This window comes from Leptonychotes weddellii, chromosome 2 (genome assembly GCF_054177405.1).
Source record: "Leptonychotes weddellii isolate Sample4059 chromosome 2, ASM5417740v2, whole genome shotgun sequence".
NCBI classification, from domain to species: domain Eukaryota; kingdom Metazoa; phylum Chordata; class Mammalia; order Carnivora; family Phocidae; genus Leptonychotes; species Leptonychotes weddellii.
Window position 1 is genome coordinate 104,657,886 of NC_138370.1, and position 12,484 is coordinate 104,670,369.

Below are 12,484 nucleotides of genomic sequence, written 5' to 3' on the forward strand. Positions count from 1 at the left end.
AATGTCCCTATTAGGAGATACTTGCTGAAGAATTTAAGGGTAAATTTCATGAGATTTGCAACTTCCTTTCAAATGGCTCATCAAAAAGGGGGGGGGGGCGTCTGGGTGGCTCAGTCATTGACCATCTGCCTTTGGCTAAGGGCATGATCCCAGAGTCCTGGGATGGATCCCCGCGTTGGGCTCCCTGCTTCGTGGGAAGCCTGCTTCTCCCTCTCCCACTCCCCCTGCTTGTGTTCCCTCTCTCACTGTGTCTCTCTCTGTCAAATAAATAAATAAAATCTTAAAAAAAAAAAGTGTGCGGGTGTGTGTGTGTGAGAGAGAGAGTAAATTTGACCAAAAAATATTAATTGGTAATCTAGGTGAAAAACATAGAGGTATCCATTGTCCTGTTTTTCAAATTCTGAAATTGCAAAACTTTTCAAAATAAAAGTTGGGTCAAGAAAGATGGATATTTCCCAATTCCAAATTAAATAAATATATCACTTTTTAAAGTATGCCTGACAGGTGGTCAGTCAACCCTAGATTAAGCACCCTCACAGGCCAATTTTTTTCCTTATGGTTAAAACTAAAGTCTGCCTCCCTAGTTCTGCCCTCTGGAGCATCACAAAGTTTCTCTAAATATACTTAGAGTCAATACTCCACATGCAGTGTGAATAACAGACCAGTAAATGCAATCTGTATTTATATATTCTTTAGTCAGCCAGCTCCATCATTGACAAATATTGAGGTGTATAAAATTCCTAAATATTTCCTCTCTGGAATACTACTAACCAGAATGCTCTTATTCTATCACTTTAACCCAAAGATAGACCATTTGTCTTCTCTGAAGTTTCAAGGTGTTCTTAGAAGGAAATTATGAGTAAATAGGCATTTAATAATATAGAAAAATTATATCCTCTTTATTTTATTGCTACTAAATAACATTTTTTATCCTTTCTGCCAATAAACTTGTTTTATAGGCCTACTTACAATGTAGCTAATAAAATTTCAGAACCTGACCTTAAAAATAAAAATGTTTATAATTAACCAAAGGAGTCTGAGAAAGAGATGAAAGAGATATCCCTTCTTGCAGATATATAAAAAATAAAATAAAATTCTGCATCATAAGCTACTTTTAAAAACCTGGTTTGATAAGGTATTAAATTAAAAAGGTTTCCAAAAGAGACAAACCAAAAAACCAACTCTTAACTATAGAGAACAAACAGATGGGACCAACCAGAGGAGAGGTGGGGGGGGGATGGGTGAAATAAGTGAAGGGGATTAAGAGTACACTTACCTTGATGAGCAGTGAGTAATATATGCAGCTGATGAATCACTATATTGTACACTTGAAACCGATATAACACTATATGTTAACTATACTGAAATTAAAACTCTTTTAAACTCAATTTTCTCTGAAAAAAAATTAATAAATTTAAAAGGTTTCCAAAAATATCTATTGGTTCTCCTCAATATGGAGATGTGTGAATATTCACAACTATTACTAGAATGTCTTCTGTTTTTTTGTTAAAAAGAAATCCATTCTCAGTTAATTTAATGTTACTTGAACCAAAATGTATTATATGATTCCAAAGACTTTAGAAAGTGTTGCCTTATCCTGTGAAAATAACCTCCAAGAGGAATCTGCAATTCTGCTCATCTTATAGCCAAGATTTTGACCTGGTAATAACATTGTAATTGGTATCTCTGTATTTCTAAACACTCTTCAAATTTTTCTGCCAAATTAAAAGAGAATCCTTAGCACTTTCCTTTTCTTCTGCATGCACAAGGTGGAATTATTAATTATTCCAAAATAATGGAGTAACTGAAAGCGTATGCCTTTGCTATATTTACTTTTTTTTAATCTGAGAGTCTGAATCTATGTTTCATTTATATTAATAAATCCATGGATGATGATACAAGTAGAAAAATAATAGATAGGGAAAAAATTCTAGGTTTGGAATAAGGGTTGATCCCAGTGAGAACAAATTTCTGCCCCCTGCAGAGTGAAAGGAATCCAATGTATCCAATCTGTCACAGAATGGCTGCCTAGTCCCCCTTAGGTATTATACCATATTGGGGATCCAGGGTGGTCAGACGTTGCTGTCAGTCTGAACACTGAGCTGTGGCAGAGCCAGAACATGCTTGGAAAGGATTATTTATGCTGTTGAGCCTATGCTCACATCTATGGGCACAACACTATAAGCCCACTAAGAAAGCACTTGGGGGACATATATTTTCTCACATACAGTGCTCAGTACAAAAGGTCCAGCCACATATCTCTTCTCCAGACTTATTACCAATCTTATAACCTCATTCCTTCAAAGTCCCTGGCCATCTGACCAAATCACTAATTACTGCCTATTAATCAATGTAGATCCATACCTCAGGCCATTTCATTCTTGTCAAAGAAGACTCCAAGAGATATACATAGGGGCGCCTGGGTGGCTCAGTCAGTTAAGCATCTGCCTTCGGCTCAGGTCATGATCTCAGAGTCCTGGGATCGAGCCCCACATGGGGCTCCCTGCTCAGTGGGGCGTCTGCTTCTCCCTCTCCCTCTGCCCCTCCCCCCACTCATGCTCTCTTGCTCTCTCTCAAATAAATAAATCTTTTTTAAAAAATAAAAAAAAAACAGATATACATAATTCTTGATGTTCTGTATTCCTGTAAGAGTTCCCAAATCTACCTCTACCAACTGCCAGAATATTGTACAGAGCACTGTAAACAAAGCTGAAATTCTCTTCCTCCTCTATAAACTGATCATATAGGTGTAGAAGTGCAGTAGGAGTGTGAGTCAATTGCTCAGGCAATTTACTGGGCCTTCAGGATCTGCTTGGATCCAGTCCTGTATACACAATTCCACTTGATAATGCTATCCTCCTGGGGCATGTCCAGGCTGAAAATTCTGTTGATCCAATAATACTCAGTTCATGGTGAGAAACGCAGAAAGCATGATTACCTAGCATGTCTTAGTTTGACATTTTCAATCATAAGAAGGACTGAAGAGAGCAAGACTTTGCTCTAAAACGCTAAGTTCTCCACCACAGATCTACTGGAGCTTGTCTAGGCTCCATACAACATCCTGCCACAGACACTTGAAAAATATTGAGTCCAAGGGTGCCTGGGTGGCTCAGATGGTTAAGCGTCTGCCTTCAGCTTGGGTCATGATCCCAGGGTCCTGGGATCAAGCCCCATATCAGGCTCCTGGCTCAGCGGGGAGCCTGCTTCTCCCTCTCCGCCTCTCCCCCTGCTCATGCTCCTCTGTATCTCTGTGTCTCAAGTGAATGAATAAAAGATTTAAAAAAAAAACAAAAACATTGAATCCATAAAAGGAAAGCATCAGGGTTGTTCTCACAGCAGTCTAGATCAGCTGGACTTCTCTTACTCTACGTTCCACTCAAAGCTGGCAGGTGAGAGCTGCCCGAAGATGATGTTGCCCACACTAGCTGCTGACACTCGTTAGCCATTCCTCACTTCTCCCTTACAAAAAGAAACCCAATTTCATTCAAGAAACAGGCAATAATCAGCTAAGGGAAGGTGGGAGTCTCCTTCAGCCCCAAGAGTTAAGCTATGAATGGTCTAATCCCATTCTCCTTTGCTAGTGACTGATTTGGGATAGACACATGACTCTATTCTGGTGAGACATATGGGGACGTCTGTTAGAGGGCTTTGGGGAGTGATTTCTCCCCTGATTTTAAAAAAAAGGAAGGGTAAAAAAAAGATCTTTTCCTTCCTACCTTTGGATGTTGTCATGTAAGGACCTGAGAGGCTGGAACTGTAGCAGCCATCTTACAACCATGGTGGGAAAAACAAGAGAATAGCAGAGCAGTTAAACTAGAGCCCTGACATCATACAGCAACCAGAATTTACCATTCTCTTTCATTAAACTGTCCAGCACTTTTTTTTTAATTTAAAAATCAATTAGCCAACATATAGTACATCATTAGTTTCAGATGTAGAGTTGAGTAATTCATCAGTTGTGTATAACACCCAGTACTCATCACATCATGTGCCCTCCTTAATGCCCATCACCCAGTTACCCCATCCCCCCACTCTCCTCCCCTCCAGCAACCCTCAGTTTGTTTCCTATAATTAAGAGTCTCTCATGGTTTTTCTCCCTCCCTGATTTCTTCCCAGTCTCCCCTCCCTTCCCCTATGATCCTCTGCGTTGTTTCTTATATTCCACATATGAGTGAAACCATATGATAGTACTAGAAGTCCTAGCTTCAGCAATCAGACAACAAAAAGGAAAAAAAGGCATTCAAATTGGCAAAGAAGAAGTCAAACTCTCTCTCTTCACAGATGACATGATACTTTATGTGGAAAACCCAAAAGACTCCATCCCGAAAATGCTAGAACTCATTCAGGAATTCAGCAAAGTGGCAGGATATAAAATCAATGCACAGAAATCAGTTGCATTTCTATACACTAACAGTGAGACAGAAGAAAGAGAAATTAAAGAATCGACCCATTTACAATTGCACCAAAAACCATAAGATACCTAGGAATAAACCTAACCAAAGAAGTAAAGGACCTGTACTCTAAAAACTGACCAGCACTTTTAGAAGTAACCATCTACCCCCTCTGGCTTTGAATGACTCATGCACTTTAATACTCTTCTATGTCAAAAACTGAGTAGTCCCCAAGGCTTTGCCTCCAATACTTACTCACTTCATTCCAGAAAATCAGAGCTGACTTTTTAATTAACTGTTTCATCCATCCCTGCACACCTAGAGATGCTCTACTCCGTAGAATCAGCTGAATTTTCACTGCTTTCAGCCTCAACCAGGTCAGATAATTAATCCCAGATTAACCCACTGATGGTCTGTTTTCTTGCAAAATTCCTAATACTGTTTTTGACTGATTTCATCGCAAGTCACAGAAATCGATTCTGGCTAATTTAAAACGATAAGGAACTTATTTAAAAGCTACTGGGTAGGTCACAATATTATCAAGAGGACTAGAAAACTTTCAGAGATACACAGCTTGAAATTTATATCCAAGCCTACGCAGCAGAACTGGTCTGAATAGGCTCCAGATGCTATAGACTGAACCACAATACCACCCTTGGACACAGGACATCACCACTGGCTTGGTTGCCATTGCTGCCCCAGGAAATTAAATCTGCAATGGGGAAGGAATGAGGGGTTTGCTTCTTCTGTTCATGCTCCATCGCTCCCACCACTTGCTAGCTACTGCTCAAGCCCCTCCATTGTCCAGACTCGAAGGGAGGGGAAATTTGGAGGAAAAGACTGTATTCTACATGACCAGTAACTACTGTTACAATCTGATATTGGTACTCTTTGGCTGTAGCACCTTTCAGATACTGGATTCCTTCTTGAGTGTGGAATTTCTGTGGGTTTCACAAAGAACCCTCCACTCCACTGGGGACCTCCTACCTACAATTCCTTTATAGGTTGGATTCTTTACACAACCAACCAACTAAGACTTTGCCTTCAGCCCCTGACTTCCACCAGGGCCACCTACCCTCTCCAGGTGGATTTCTTTGGTGAAGTTTCTTTTAAGATTATCTACAACTGTATCCCTTTGCAGGCTCCACATTTGGTCCATGGGAAAACACACCTGTGTGTCTGGCTCCACTAAACTCTGCTCTACTTCGTTCCGCCACCAAACAGACTGCTCTAGCCAGCCTCTAGCCTGACATTTTCTAATTTCAGATGCCAGACTTTGAGTCGTTCAGGTTCCAGAGAACACATTTCAAGCTTTTTGAGTGGTTTTCTTCTCTTGGCTTCAGATGAGAAGGAAGTGCTTCCATCACTCTCACCAGAATATACAGCACACTGACAATTCTCTCCAAAGAAATCCTCCCTCCCAGTTATTTCTGCCCTTCCTCATGAAGTCTTCGGCGGCCCTTACAGAGCTCCGAAACAAGAGATGAGCTAATGCTGGCAGAAGAAACTGTCCGTGTCTTAGCATGTCCTACATAAAGTAGGACACGGTAGTACCTTGTCTTCCAATGTGGGGGTAATTTTGGTACCTATATTGTTTAGCCTTAGAGTTCTTAGTCAAAACTGAGACAATATGAAAAGTGCCATTTTAATTTCCTATTACATGTAATCATGAAATTATACCTTATACTTCTCCAGCCTGTCAGGTTTTCCAGAATCTCCAGAGTTCCAGAGTCTCCAGAGTTCCTGTCTGGAAAAGATAAACTCAGATTATTTACAATAAGGAATAATTTCTAATATATGATTACCTACAAAAAACATAAAGAAAATTTACTTCTTTGGGATCACAGAGCCACCTAAGAAGTCTCTGACCTCCTGATTCTGTGATATGTGTTGGTCTTGAAAAGTAACAAGAAAAATTGCACAACAGGGCACCTGGGTGGCTCAGATGGTTGAGTGTCTGCCTATGGCTCAGATCATGATCTCCAGGTCCTGGGATCAAGCCCCCAGGCTCCCAGCTCAGTGGGAAGTCTCCTTCTCCCTCTCTCTCTGCCTTTCCCCCTGCTTGTGCTCTCTCTGTCTCTCTCTCAAATGAATAAATAAGAAAATCTTAAAAAAAAAAAAGGAAAACCTGCACAACATAATTCAGGTCTGTAGCTGCAAACCAGATATCCATCTTCTCTGTACGCTACATGTGTATGTGTTTCCCAAGAGAAAGGGTTTGTCGGGTAACTTTGGAACCTTCGATTTATCAGAATTAGTACCAGCCACTTCTGGTTCCCTCATGTCAACTCATCTGAGGCTTCCTTCAATTCAGACAGTTTCCTATTCCAATTCATGGGGTCTATAGCACAGGCTGTGTCTGCCTCTCAAATGGAGTATGTACACAACAATGTCAACTAGAACTGGGGGGAAAAACAGTTCCCCTTAAAATGCAGAAAATATTTATGGCTTCGTGAACTCTTCTTTCAATTCGTTCAGTACTTATTTTTCTTGCGAGCTCTATGAAATATGCTTCCATTTTTTGAAATCTGTTTGACTATGTACACTTAATTACTTGTTATAAAGTCTAAAATGATGGGTCATTTTCACCTAATGAGTTCTTCAGTTCAAAATAAGATGAACTTTCTTTTTTTTTTTTTTTAAAGATTTTATTTATTTATTTGAGACAGAGAGAATGAGAGAGAGGGAGCACATGAGAGGGGGGAGGGTCAGAGGGAGAAGCAGGCTCCTTGCTGAGCAGGGAGCCTGACGCGGGACTCGATCCAGGGACTCCAGGATCATGACCCGAGCCGAAGGCAGTCGCTTAACCAACTGAGCCACCCAGGTGCCCAAAATTTATTTATTTCTTTGACAGAGACACAGCGAGAGAGGGAACACAAGCAGGGGGAGTGGGAGAGGGAGAAGCAGGCTTCCCGCCAAGCAGGGAGCCCGATGCGGGGCTCGATCCAGGGACTCCAGGATCATGACCTGAGCCGAAGGCAGTCGCTTAACCAAATGAGCCACCCAGGCGCCCAAGATGAACTTTTTTCTTGAAAATCAGAATTAAGTACAAGTTAGCAGTATAACTCATTGTTTACTCTCTTATGCTAGATGAAAGAGAGCACAAGGTAGACAGATCAAGAATTTAACTAAATGATGCCTACAGGTTGATGCTCCCCATTACTTCTATCTTTTGCTTGCTATCCCCATTTTGTGCTCTGTATTTGGAAAACATCATCTGCATCTCCTACCTGGTCAGGTTATTTCTAATCTAGTCCACACTAGCAAATTCCCTAATGAAACTGAGGGCCTCTGATTTCACCCTGAATCAATTTTTCCTTCTCATACAAAGTAGATTTGACTTCCACATCTACTTGTAACTCCTGTCTATATTTTAATATACTTTACTTTTAGAAGTTTTAGGGTTCACAGCAAAACTGAACAGAGTTCCCACATACCTGCTGCATCCACAATTAGAAACGACCTGCCCCGCTATCAACACGTCCCACAATACTGGTACGTTTGCTACAACTGATGAACACTGACACATCATTATCACCCGAAGTGCAGACTCTACGTTAGGGTTCACTTTTGGTGTTATACATTCTATGGGTGTTGACAAATGTATAATGATGTATCTAACATTATAGTATCATACAGAATAATTTCATTGCCTTAAAAATCTTCTCTATTTCACCTATTCATCCCCACCTCCCCCAACCCCAGCAACCACTGATTTTTTTTTTTTTTAACTTTCTCCATAGCTTTGTCTGTTTCAGAAAGTTATATTGTTGGAATTATATAGTATGTAGCCTTTTCAGATTGGCTTCTTTCATTTAGTAATATGCATTAAAGATTCCTCCAAGTCTTTTCAGAGCTTGATAGCTCATTCTTCTTCAGCACTTGACAATATCATACTATCTAGATGATTCATCCATTTACCTACTAAAGAATATTCAGTTGCTTCTAAGTTTTAGCAATTATGAATAAAGCTGCTATAAAATTTGTGCAAACATAAGGTTTCAACTCATTTGGATAAATATCAAGGAACATGATTGCTGGATAGTATGGTAAGAATATGTTCAGTTTTATAAGAAACTGTCAAACTGTCTTCCAAAGTGGCCATACCATTTTGCATCCCCACCCACAGTCAATGACAGTTCCTATTGCATTTGGTGTTCTGTTTTGGATTTTGGGCAGTTGTGTAGTAGTATCTCATTGTCTTAATTTGCAATTCCCTAATGACATATGATGTTGATTATCTTTTCATACTTGCTCGCCATACATACATCTTCTTTGATAAGGAATTTGTTCAAATCTTTTGTCCATTTTTAAGTTGGGTTATTAGTTTTTTTATTGGTGAGCTTTAAGAGTTCTTTGTATATTTTGGAAGACCATCCTTTATCAAACATGCCTTGCAAATATTTTCTCCCAGTCTGTGGCTTTTCCCATTCTCTTGACACTTTTGGAGCATAAGTTTATTTCAATGAACTCCAGCTTATCAATTATTCCTTTTATGGATCATACCTTTGGTATTATATTTAAAAATCATTGCCATACCTAAGGTGATCTAGATTTTCTCCTATGTTATCTTCTAAGAGTTTTATAGTTTTGCATTTACTTTCAGGTCTATGATCTATTTTGAGTTAATTTCTAAGAAGGATGAAGGTCTGTATCTAGATTCATTTTTTTGCAGTGTATATCTAGTTGTTCTGGCACCATTTTTTAAGAGACTGTATTTTCTGTATTGTATATCTAATATTTTCTTTGCTATATTGTCAAAGATCATTCACTATATTCACGTGGGTCTATTTGTGGACTCTATTCTATTGATCTATTTGTCTACTTTTTGCTGATACCCCACTGTCTCAATTATTATAGCTTTATAGTAAGTGTTGAAGTTGGATAGTGTCAGTCCTCCAACTTTGCTCTTCTCCTTCTATACTGTGTTGACTTACTCTGGCTCTTTTGCCTCTCCATATAAACTTTAAAGTCAGCCTGTTGATATCTACAAAATAATTTGCTGGAATTTTGACTGGGATTGTGTTGAATCTATAGATCAAGTAGAAAGAATGGACATATTGACAATATCAAGTCTTTCTTTCCATGAATGTGGGATATCTCTTCATTTATTTAGTTCTTATTTGATCAGTTTCAACAGAGTTTTGCAGTTTTCCCCATATTGATTGTGTACATATTTTGTTAGGCTTGTACCTAAGTATTTCATTTCTTCACAAGCAAATATAAATGGTATTGTGTTTTTAATTTCAAATTCCATTTGTTCATTGCTGGTATATAGGAAAGAAATTAACTTTTGCATATTACTTTGTACGCTACAAACTTGCTATAATCACTCATCAGTTCTAGGAGCTTAATGTGGATTCTTTCATATTTTCTACATAGGCAATTATGTCAATTGTGAACAAAGATAGTTTTATTTCTTCATTGTCAATCACTATACATTTTATTTTATTTTCTTGTCTTATTGCATTAGCTAAGACTTCCAGTGTGATACTGAAAAGGAGTGATGAGAGAGGACGTCCTTGCCTTGTGCCCGATCTTAGCAAGATAACTTTTAGTTTCTCTTCATTAATTACATTGTTACTTGTAGTTGTGTTGTAGATGTTCTTTACCAAGCTGAGGAAGTTCTCTTCTATTCCGTCTCCTGAGTTTTTTTTATCATGAGTGGGTGTTGGATTTTATCAGATCCTTTTTTCTGCATCTATTGATATGACCATGATTTTTCTTCTTTAGCCTGTTGATATGACAGATTATGTTAACTGATTTTCCAATGTTGAACCAGCTTTGCATACCTCAAATAAATCCCACTTGGTCATGCCATATCTCTTCTTATAAGCTGTTGGATCCAATCTGATAATATTTTGTTGATAATTTTTGTACTAGGTTTATGAGATACTGGTCTGTAGTTTTCTTTTCTTGTAATGACTTTGTCTAAATTTGGTATTAGGGTAATGCTGGCCTCACAGAATTAATTAGTAAATATCTATCTTCCTTTGCTTCTATCTTCTGAAAAAGATTGTAGATAATTGCATAATTTTTCCCTTAAACAGTTGGTAGAATTCACCACTGAACCCATCTGAGCTTGGTGCTCTCTGTTTTGAAATGTTATTAATTACCAATTCAATTTCTTTAATAGATATAAGCCTATTCAAATAACCTATTTTTACTTGTGTGAGTTTTAAACAGATTGTGTCTTTCAAAGAAGTGTCCATTTGATCTAGGTTATCAATTTTGTGTGCATACAGTTGTTCACATTATTACTTTATTATCCTCTGGATGTCCATGATGTCTGTAGTGATGTCCCTTTTTCATTTCTGATGTAATTTGTGCTCCTCTCTTTTTTCATAATTAGCCTGGCTACAGGCTTATCAATTTCATTAATCTATTCAAAGACTCTGCTCTTGGTTTTGCTGAGTTTCTCAACTGATTTCAGTTTCCAATTTCATTGATTTCTACTCTAAATTTTATTATTTCTTTTCTTCTGCTTACTTTGGACTTAATATGTTCTTCTTTTACTACTTTCCTAATAGAAAAAGTAAGGAAATTAATTTTTATCTTTCTTCTTTTCCAATATATACATTCAAAGCTATAAATTTTCCTATAAGCACCGCTTTCACTACATGCCACAAATTTTGTTGTCTTTTCATTTCCATCAGGTTCAAGTAAGGAGCCAAAACAAAACTTACTTCACTGCCTTCCCACTGAGCAGCTTGCCCAAGACCCTATTCCAATTCTGATAGCCCATTTACAAGCCAAGCCCCGAACACCCCCTGAAGTCACAAAAGTGTGAGGACCCCCCTCCCCCCACCCATGACTAGATCTCTCTGGAGTTAACGCTCAGACTTATCCACACTAAGCCTCCAGCAATTCATCAATTACACTTCACATTTTCCAATACCAATACTGGCTTCCCCAGAAGTGGGTTGTTGCTCCAATAAGTTGTGATTCTCTATTATTTGTCTAACTCTCCAATTCTAGGGTCATTGGTTTACCCCATGATCTCAATTCTCTGACAGATCTAAGAAGAGTTTTTGATTTCTCAGTTTGTTCAGCTTTTTACTTGTTGTTAGGATGGACTGAAAACTTTCAATCAATCTCCTTACATGAGACTGAAAACCAGCAAACTAGGAAGGTATCACTAAAATGCAAATGCTTCTTCCCAGAAGATAAACAATATATCTACAATAGGGAAAAGAACATTAACTCTTCGCTAAAAGCTTTCTTTCACTAGAAAATTGCTTACTGCATTCCAAGCAAAAGTTCTATTATATACAAAGGCCTGGAATCAAGAAAGAGAACAGTTCTTTAAGAAAATGCAAATGTTCCATAAGATTGGAATGAGACTTGTGTGGTGGAATAGCAGAAAATAAGGATGTAGAGATAAGGAGGAATCATGTTATGCAGAACCTGACTGGCCCATCTAGAGTTTGGATTTTATACCTTTCTCAGCCTTTGAAGACTTTTAAATAGTAGAATGACATTTATTTCCTTCTAATCCACTTATTCAAAAACTATTAAAGGTGAAAGAAAATAGCATGAATGATTTATGTTTCAGAAAGTTCACTAAGGGGCATTAGTTAGAAGTGCATTAGATTCAGGGACCTGACAACAAAGACATCAGATAGGAGGCTTTTTCAGAAACCCTGTAAGACATGATGACAGCCCAAACTAAGGCAGCAGCAGTGGCAGGGGGAGGGGGAGGAAGGGGGAAGAGGGATGGATCGGGGTAGAGAAGAGGCACAAGATATGAGAGGTATTTAGGGTTTGGTGACATTGAATGCAGGCGCTGAGGGTTAGGGAGAAGTTACGACTTCCAGGTTTCTGACTTGGGGAAAGAAGGTGGGGGTGCCTGGCTGGCATAGTCAGTTAAATGTGTGCCTTTGGCTCAGGTCATGATCCCAGAGTCCTGGGATCCAGTCAGGCATTGGCCAGTGTGCTTCTCCCTCTGCCCCTCCCCCCGGTTGTGCTCTTTCTTTCTCTCTCCTTCTCTCTTCCAAAAATAAAATCAAGAAAGAAAGAAAAATAGATAGATAGATAGATAGATAGATGGTGGTGCCCCACACAGACGAAGATTAAGGAGAAAAGATTACAAG

General features: G+C 38.8%; 1 long non-coding RNA gene across 2 annotated transcripts in view; it reads right to left on the reverse strand.

Moving 5' to 3' along the window:
• Positions 1-12,484, reverse strand: part of LOC115943879 (uncharacterized) — a 32,309-nt gene that overhangs the window by 18,657 nt on the left and 1,168 nt on the right. The window contains exons 2-3 of one of the 2 annotated variants that reach the window (XR_004078456.2): positions 6,072-6,138; positions 3,717-3,767 (exon numbers count right to left, since the gene is read on the reverse strand). This is a non-coding gene — a long non-coding RNA (uncharacterized LOC115943879). The remainder of the gene's footprint in view (positions 1-3,716; positions 3,768-6,071; positions 6,139-12,484) is intronic. The other variant, XR_004078455.2, reaches the window with a different exon arrangement.